This window comes from Plecotus auritus (genome assembly GCF_963455305.1).
Source record: "Plecotus auritus genome assembly, chromosome: 3".
NCBI classification, from domain to species: domain Eukaryota; kingdom Metazoa; phylum Chordata; class Mammalia; order Chiroptera; family Vespertilionidae; genus Plecotus; species Plecotus auritus.
Window position 1 is genome coordinate 170,868,474 of NC_137772.1, and position 10,076 is coordinate 170,878,549.

The following is a 10,076-nucleotide window of genomic DNA, read 5'->3' on the forward strand; positions in this document are numbered from 1 at the left end:
CACTAGGCTAGGGCGTGGCAAATAGCAATGGCTGCCATTCAGCCGGCTCTGCGTCTCTGATGGCGTCCTCACATCCCGCCCCAGCACAGTAAACAATTATTCCTTTGCGCAGCTCTGCAAGCAAGCCTCCCTCACTTTCCCACCCGATGGCAGACAGTCCAGCTTCTCCCTGTAGGAGTCTGGGTCCCCCGTGTCTCCCCAGAAACTGGATTTCAGAGTAATCGGGGGCTTGTCTCCTTGGGGTTGAAAAAAACAATGCCTGTTGCCAGCCCGGATAGTGCGCCTCCGTACCTCAGCTTTTCAGCGCTTGTGCACGTCTAGATGCTCTTTTCTCTTTCCTTCTATTTGTAGAACTTCCACTCAGCCAGCTTTCCCGTGGTTCTGGGTGATAGATGTTTTGTCTTTTAGTTGTAGTTTTGAAATTGTAGTGTGAGGCAGCAGTTTAGGTGTTTACGTACGCTGCCATCTTGGATCCTCCTCTCTGAAGTGTTTTTAATATTGTCTCTTAATCTTATCAACCTAACTTGTAATAGCATTTACACTTTTAATTTTTCTGACAACTTCTACTGTTCCAGTTTGCTGCTTCTTATTTTAATCAACAATGTCAGAGATTATGCCTGCATCTCTAATCAGTACTTTCACAGAATTACAGAGGTGTCATACTTTTCTAATGACTTTTATAAAGGCAGCAATAGTTTTTTCTGTTCTTACTTTGGCCTTATGATTTATTTTTCAAATGTCTAAAAGCCAAATTTTTTAATGAAGATAGTTCATTGGAAAAGTGAATTCCCACATTCGGCATACCTGATTGAAATGCCAGCATTACTGTATAAACTAGAATCAGCAAGCAATTATTGATAAAGCTCTGAAGCATGGGGGTGTCCACTTTGTATTTTTCTGCCAAATACTGGCTGGTGATGGCTGTTCTACATGTACACAAGGACAACGTCTGACCCAGGGCAATTGTTTTCAAAATATTCCAGGTGAAGAGATTGCCCGGCAGCCTGTGCAGCGGCCGGGGACCAGTTCCACGGATCCCTGCGCCTGTGGCTGCTGCTGTGGCTGTAGCTGCGGTGTGCCGGGCCCTGCCTATGGGGCTGCCTCCATTCGGGCGCCCGCGGCCTCTGCGCCCCGAACCCCGCCTCCAAATTATTTCTCACTCTGACAAAGTTTATGACTTAGAGTGTAAGATTCAGGAACGCATGAGCAATAAATGTGTGAGTTGAGTGTCTAAAGTGAAACTAGTTTGTGTGACAGGTCATATTCAAAAACTTTATTTGTTTCTCCCTGGGTTTTAGAATCCCTCACCCTATTGACATCAGGCTTGATCTAATGGATTGCTTTAACTAGTGTTAAGTAATCAAGTGTGAGTGGAATGTTGTGCATTATTTTGGGGCAGAGGCTTTAGAGCCAACATAGGGTCCACCCTTTCCCTTCATGGTAGGATGGCAATGTTCCAGATAGAAGCTACTTCATTAAGTCTAGACACTTGAATAAAAATAATGTGCAGTAGAGCTACCACAGTGGGCATGCATGCACAATGAACAAAAGACAAATACCATATAATTTCACTTATATGTGGGATCTAAAGAACAAAATAAAATAGAAACAGACTCATAGATACAAAGAACAGGCTGACAGCTATTGGAGAGGAGGGGAGTTGGGGGGCTGGGTGAAAAAGGTGAAGGGATTAAGAAAAAAATCAAAAACTCAACTCATAGACATGGACAACAGTATGGTGATTTCCAGAGGGAGTGTAGGGTAGGGGCAAGTAGAAGGAAAGGGAGGATAAATGGTGATGGACAGAGACTCGACTTGGGGTGGTGGACACACAATACAATATGCAGAGGATTTATTACACAGCTGTAGACATGAAACTTGTATAATTTTATTAACTAATGCCACCCCAATATATTTAATAAAAACAAGAAATCAAGCTTTGTCTTTGTAAGCCTCTGAGGTTTCAGGTTGTTTGTTATTGCAGTACAATGTATGTATTCAGGCTGATACAGCTGGATTTGTATGTTGGAGCCCAGGGAAAATTTTGATAGTCAGTGCATTGAAAATGCAGATCACTATGACTAGTATAGAGATTTTAACAATATTAATTTTTCCCATCCATGAACACAAAATATATTTTCATCTATTTGTGTCTTTTTCAACTCTTTCATCAATGTCTCATAACTTTCAGTGTACAGAACTTTCATCTTCTTGTTTACATTAATTCCTAAGTATTTTATTGTTTTTTTATGCTATTGTAAAAGGGATTATTTTCCTAATTTCTCTTTCAATAGTTTAATGTTAATGTAGAGAAGTTCAATACTTACTGACTTTTGTATGTTGGTTTTGTATTCTGCAACTTTTCTGAATTTGTTGATTAGTTCTAACATTTTTGTGTGTAGAGTGTTTATGGTTTTCTATATATAAGGTTATGTCATCTGCAAACAGATGTCATTTTACTTTTTCCTATCTGATTTGAATACCTTTCTTTTATTTTTCTTACCTAATTGTTCTGGCGAGGACTTCCAGTGCTATGTTGAATAGGAGTGGTGAGAATGGGCACCAGGTCTTGTTCTTAATCTTAGAGTAAAAGCTTTCAACCTTTCACTGTTGAGTATGATATTAGCTGTAGGCTTGCCATATATGGCTTTTATTATGCTGAAGTCTCCTCTTTCTATACCCACGTTGTTGAGAGTTTTTATCATGAAAGGATGCTGTGTTTTTCTGCATCTACTGAGATGATCATGTGACTTTTAGTCTTCATTATGTTAATGTGATGTATCACATTTATTGATTTGCTTCTATTGAAGTCCCTGTGCATCCCAGGGATAAATACTACTTGATCATGGCATATGATCCTTTCAATGTGCTGTTGAATTTGGTCTGCTAGTATTTGAATAGAATTTTTGCATCTGTATTCATAAGGGATATTGGCTTATAGTTTTCTTTTTCTGTGGTATCCTTGTCTGGCTTTGGTATCAGTGTAATGCTGACCTTATGAAATGAATGTGGAATGTTCCATCCTTGTCAACTTTTTGAAGCAGTTTGAGAAGGATTTGCATTAATTCTTTTTTTAGGTGTTTGGTAGATTCCACCCATGGAGCCATCTTGTCCTGAGCTTTTCTTTCTTGGAAAGTTTTTGATTACTGATCAAATGTCCTTACTCATTATTGGTCTGTTCAGGTTTTCATGATTCATTTTGGTAGATTATATGTTGCTAGGAATTTATGCATTTCTTCTAGATTGTCTAAATTGTTGGCATATTATTAGTCATAGGAGTCTCATGATGTAAAAAAGTCCATATGAGGTATGACTTGCTAATTCATTGCTCTCAGTGTATAAATTCTCAAGTGATCAAGTTTCTTCACCTTAAAAAATATTCAATTCTGGGCTCCCTCATTCATTTGTCCATCCAAACATCCATCCATCCATCCATCCATCCATCCATCCATCCATCCATTATTCATTCTTCTATTCAACAACTAATTATTGAGCAACTACCATTGCTTGGCTTTGTAGATTTAATGGTGATCGAGAAGATATTATCCCTGAACTCCTGGATCTTACAGACTGCAGGTGAATACAGACTTTGAATATGTAACCATTACTTTAATATACTAGTAATGAGAAAGCACTGATACTAGTAATGAGAAACCATAGGGAACCTAAGTAGATGAATGGATACATTTTATATAATTTTCTGGCAAACATGAATATATATCTAACTAAAAGAAAAATTTTACAGAACACTTCTTACTATGTGATGCAATTTGATAGTTTAAATTTTATTTGATTAAAATTTTTTTTCCAAATGCTGGTTGCAATTAACTAAATTTGTTAAGAGGATAGATTTTTTTTATATCTTTATTGTTGAGAGTATTACAGATGTCTCCCCTCCCTTCTCCCTAGCATCCCCCCCCCCCCCCCGCATTGATCTCCTCCACCCAGATCCTGCCCTGCCTCAGGCCTTCACCATCCTATTGTCTTTGTCCATGGGTAATGCTATTGAGGATGATTTTTCTATACTTTAGTTGTAATTTCAGTTTGGTCCTGGAAGGAGGTGAGTGTAGCTTCTACTTAATCCACTGCCATCTTGGATCTTATAATCCTTTCAATATGTTGTTGAATTTGGTTTGCTAGTATTTTGTTGAGAATTTTTGCATGTATATTCATCAGTGATACTGGCCTGTAATTTTCTTTTTTTGTAATGTCTTTGTCTGATTTTACTACCTAATTTTATAACACTCTTTTCATATCTACTTTCATTGCTTTCTATCTGCAGATTACATGGAAAACAATTAGTCACTGAGGAGAAACCACAGGGCAGTAACAATGTTCATCCTGGTGAAATTTACACAATACCTACAGCCTTGAAATTTTGTTTTTGATTTTCCATTTTCACCTACATGTTGAATATATTTGAAAATCTGACAATCAACTTTCTCACCTTGGTGGATTTTTCTTTAAATGGCTATGCATTTTTTTCAAATGTTTGTTGTTAGAAATATTATTTACAACTGAATGTTTCCAAATATCTTTATGGCATATCAACTAAAATATTTGTTTAAAAATAAAACAAATATTCTTAGGTCTGTTTCAGTGAATTTTTGTTGTTGTTGCTGTTCTTGGAGGAATTTATGTAATCTCCTGTCCACCATGTTCTATGATCACTATGTGACCATCTACAAATCCCCACATTATACCACCTTTATATAAACAACAGAATCTGTAGGATCCTTGTCCTTTACCTTTGAATACTGGCATTAGTGGCTGGCTTCCAACTCTTAGTGGTTCCGAATTTGTGATTCTATAATCACTGACTATTTTATCTGTGATGTCTCTTCGATCCTAAAAGTTCGTTCTCTGACACATGGTTAGTAGGGAAGATAATTATTTTTTATGTGTGTTAACCTTAATCATAATCCTCTTGTTCTCTATATATACACTGAGTGGCCAGAGTATTATGATCTCTGAACCCATAATAATCTGGCCACTCAGTGTATATCCTATATAATAAAAGGCTAATATGCAAATTGTCCCCTCAACCAGGAGTTCGACCAGGAGGCAGGCCGGCCAACCGCCCATGTCCCCTCTCCCTGGCCAGGCTGGCTGGACACCACCCATACACAAATTCATGCACCGGGCCTCTAAGATATATATATACACACACACACACACACACACACACACACACACACACACACACAGACACACACACACACGCACTGAGTGGCCAGATTATTATGCATTCAGAGATCATAATAATCTGGCCTCTCAGTGTATATCTAAGAACAATTCAAATATAACCTCTATTCAGTAAAGGAAAGGCCTTGTTACACCCATCCTTTTCACATGATTGTGGTCACCCTTAGAAGCTGCATAGTTTTCTTTGTCAAACTTTCAGCATGTTGCTATTATTGCATCTTTTTCTCTCTAAGACTATTCCCATAGGTGTTTGGTTTAGAATGTTTTTTGGCAAAGTAAATTGTATTGTAAATTCATTAGAGACTTTTGAATCAGGGCCTCCAAGGACTTTTTAATTGTTGTTTTCTGCACACCTGTTATAGGTGGAGGCCTTAAACAGGGTTGTCAGTGTAAAAACCTGTCTGTACAGAGAAAGTCAGAGCACCCACTTTTGCAGCACTAGAGAGACTATTATCTTCCTTCCAGCTACCCTGAGTCCACAGAGATATTTAAAAATTTTTGATTACAATGGCATTTCTTTTAAATTCAGAAACCACATGAATATATGCGGTGAATATAAGTTCCTAGGGTTAGGGGCCTAGGTAACACTTAGATGATCCTACTGGTATGTTTTTGTTCAACTGTGAGGCCTCAGGTCATTTGAGGTTAGGCTTCCTGGTAAAACAATGAAGGATGTCAAAGGTATGTATTGGGATGTTTTTAAGCCAGGCATGTTTTCACAGGTAATTTATTGAGAAAGTAGTGGCATTTGTGCTAAATAACAAGTAAACTACTATTTTTAATATTTGTTTGTCTTTGACATTTTATTAAGGGGGTAATTTTTGAGATTATTTAGAGAGCAGCACAAACCTGCACCAGATAAAAAATTTTATGCATCATTAAATTGATACAGTCCTATGTATAATGATTTGACTGACACAAAAAACCCTTCCTGACCTCTCTTTCTCTATCTCTCCTTCTCTCTCTGTCTCTGTCTCATTTGTCTGTCAAGTATCTGTCAGTTTATATCCCATTTGTTTCAATTACCATTGGTAATCATTCCATTTTTTATATCTCCCCCCCGCCTCTTTCAGTACCAGTATCACCTACTTACAAACTATTTGTCTCACAAACCCAGGTTAATGTTCCACTTTGGATCATGGTATTTGTAACCTGGCAGTGTACTGTAGTAAGTCTGTAGTTGGTAGGAGTTGATAGTGCCTCACAAAGACAAAAAAAGAACTTCATTTTCTTAGTTTTAAGGGGCCTATATTTCATAGACATTTGTGGGGTATATTAAAAAAGAATGAAAGCCATTTAGAAAACAAACTAATTTGTCTTATGAGAAGATCCCTTTTTAAAAGAATTGACTAATTGAAAACTGAGAACAGTATACTCCAATAGTGATATAGTGTGAGCCACACTTGTAATGTTCAACTTTCTAGTAGTATCATATAAAAGGTAAAAAACATATGTTATCTTAACTTTAATAATGAATTTTAGTTCACTTCATATATCTAAAATATTAACATTTTAAAATATATCCAGAATAAATTTTAAATGTTATATTTTATGTAATTGTTTGCTAGGTCTTTAAATCTGATGTGTGTTTCACAGTTACAGCATATCTCAGTTTTTACTAGCTACATTTCAAGTTGTCAATAGCCATATATGACTACCGTGTTTCCCCGAAAATAAGACATCCTCAGAAAATAAGACCTACTTACAGGTTTCCTTCTGGGTGAAATATAAGGCATCCCCCGAAAATAAGGGCCCCAGGCTCTGTCTCAGAATGAAAATTAATTTACCGTAAACTGGTCGCTAGCGCCGCCCCAACTGGCGTCTAGCAACCAGTGACGTTACGCAGAGTCCTGACGTCACTGCTGTGTGGAGGTGGAGAGGAGGTCAGAGTGAGCGGTGAGCATGGGGGCGGGAGAGAGGAGGAGACTTTCGCAGATGCGTGTAGAAGAACAGGAGGATTAGAGCGGACGGGACACGGCGAAGGTGGTGAGTCCTGGTCTGTCTCTGGTGACACAACCTGATGCTCGTGGCACCCTTCATGATGACTGAAGGTTCTCAGTCAGTGGCAGACCCTGCTCCAGCCCAGATCCAGGCCCCAGAAAGCCCAGTGACAGTCCCCAGGCAGGCCCCAGGGGGGTAAGTGTCTGATAAAGGGGTAGGGGGGATGTCTGGTGAAGGTGTTCAGTGGCACAGGGGTGGGGGGAGGGGGATCACTTAAAATGACACAGGAGGATCAGAGGGGGCAATCAAAATGACACAGGAGGATCAGAGGGGACAATCAAAATGACACAGGAGGATCAGAGGGGACAATCGAAATGACACAGGAGGATCAAAAGGGGTTACTAAAATGGTAATCCCCCCTCTGATTATCCTATGCCATTTTGATTCCCCCCTCTGGTCCCCCCTGTGTCATTTTGAGTGATCCCCCTCCCCCACCTTGATACCCCAATTCCTTTTTTTTAACCCCTAGAAATGAGCGCAAAAAAAAAAAAGCTACTCCGTGGAGTACAAGAAAAGAATCGTGGAAGACTCTTGGGGCCAAAATCTTACTGCTTTCTGCAAAGAGAAGATGTTGAGTATCCGATTGGTCCGAAAATGGCAAGCAGAGTATGGTAACCTCATTGAACAAGTGGACAAGGGAAATGCTAAAAAGCGCAAGTGTGGATCAGGTCGGCAACCATTATTTTCCGAGCTGGAAGACCTGATCTGTGAATGGGTTGTTGACAGGAGAGCAAAGGCTTTGGTTGTGAATAGGGCTCAGATTCAAGAATTTGCCCTTGCAATGGCACCACAGTTTGACATAGCCCCCGAAGACTTCAAAGCATCACAACACTGGCTGGATAATTTCCTTCAGCGAAGTGAACTGTCTTTAAGAAGATCTACAACATTGTTTAGGTTGGAAGATACTCAAGTTATTAAGCGAGCACTTGCATTCAAGTCCTTTATTGATGATGCTGACTTCTCTAAATACAATCTTTCCAACATGATTGCTATGGATGAAACTGCAGTGTTTATGGGCCAATCATCTCAAACAACAATTGAACAGCGGGGTGCCTCCTTGGCGTACATTCCCCCCATGCTCACCGAAAGTGCACGTGTTTCCTGTATTTTGGCAATTCGTCTGCATGGCACTAAAATCCCACCTTTAATCATTTCTAAGGGCAAGAAGGAAAAGATTGAACGTGTTTTGGGCATTTTTATTCTTGAAACTGAAAAAGTCTGGGCCACACAAGCAGTTATAAGGAAGTGGGTCGATTTAATGCTGCCGCTTGTTATGCGAGGGAGCCAAAGAGGTCTGCTAGTCTGGGATGCAGCCAGCACTCACCACGCTAAAGACATGAAGACATTTCTTCACGAAAGAAAAATAGATCAGATAATGATTCCCGCAGGAATGACGGCCTATCTCCAGACTCTTGATATTGCAATAAACAAGCCATTCAAAGACAATTTGCGCATGGAAATTAATGACTACATTGAAAATAGAATGGAGAGAAATCAGCGTGGAAACTTTGTGAAACCTAAACTGCAAGAAGTTGTGACTTGGGTGAAGAATTCATGGGAGAAAATCACTGACAGTTGCATTGCAAATGCACTGCGAGCAGGCTACCTTGACAAGAAGTACTCATTTAAAGACAGTGCTATTGCTAAACATGAGAGATTTGGTCCACTGACTCTGAAAGAAATGGAGTCACAAGAAATTCACCAGGAAATTCAGGAATTGGATTGTTATGATGATGTTCCAGAAGATGATGTCATGATTGTCATTGAATAAATGAGTAAATTCTTGATACTGTAGGATTCACAGTTTGTCTGGTTTGTGTTGACAACTACCGTACTACTGTACCGTATACAGGTAATAAATTTCCTTTATTTTCATTTAACAATAAATATGTACCGTATTCTTCTTCATGGAAAAATAAGACATCCCCTGAAAATAAGACCTAGCGTGTCTTTGGGGGCAAAAATTAATATAAGACACTGTCTTATTTTCGGGGAAACACGGTAGTAGCTACTCTTTTGGACAGTTGAGGCCTAAAACATTGAATAAAGATAGCAAATAGCTGAACAGACTAATGTAACTAATTAGGTTATTTCAAGAGCAACTATTTCACCTCCACCCCCATTGACTCCCTCCACCCCACTCCCCATTCCTGTCCCTTCCCCAGGCTAGAACAACTCTTACATGTTGTTATTGCTCAGACCCCGAGTTACTACGCACCGTGTGATATCGCATTGAAAGATAAACTGAGTAGATAGAAAGTGTATTAATAATGACCAATTATCTGCTTGGCAGACATGATAGTTTCTTTTCTTTTTAAAATATGTTTTTATTGATTTTTAGAGATGGAGTAAAGGAGAGGGAGAGAGAGAAGCATTAATTGGTGCCTCTACACCACCTATTGGGGACTGAGTCCCCAACTCAGAAATGTGCCCTGACCGGGAATGGCAGTGGCAGCCTCTTGGTGCATGGGATGGCACTCTACCAAATGAGCCACCCTGGCCGGGCATGATATATGATTTTTGACTATGTAGATTCACAATTTCCTAAAGTGAAAACTACATAAAGTGTATACTGATGGAACTGTCACTCCCAAAGAGTATGTTTCTTCCTCTTTTTTTACTATAGAGCAATATCATGTCTGTGCTTATGCAATCAATCTAGAAGAGTGGAAGAAATTGATGATGCAAGGAGAGAGAGAGAGAGAGATTTCTTTTTTTATTTTAATAAATCTTTATTGTTCAGATTATTACAATTGTTTCTCCTCCCCCCCCCCCCATAGCTCCCCTCCACCCGGTTCTCACCCCACCCTCCGCCCTTACCTCCCTCCCACTGTCCTCATCCGTAGGTGTACGATTTTTGTCCAGTCTCT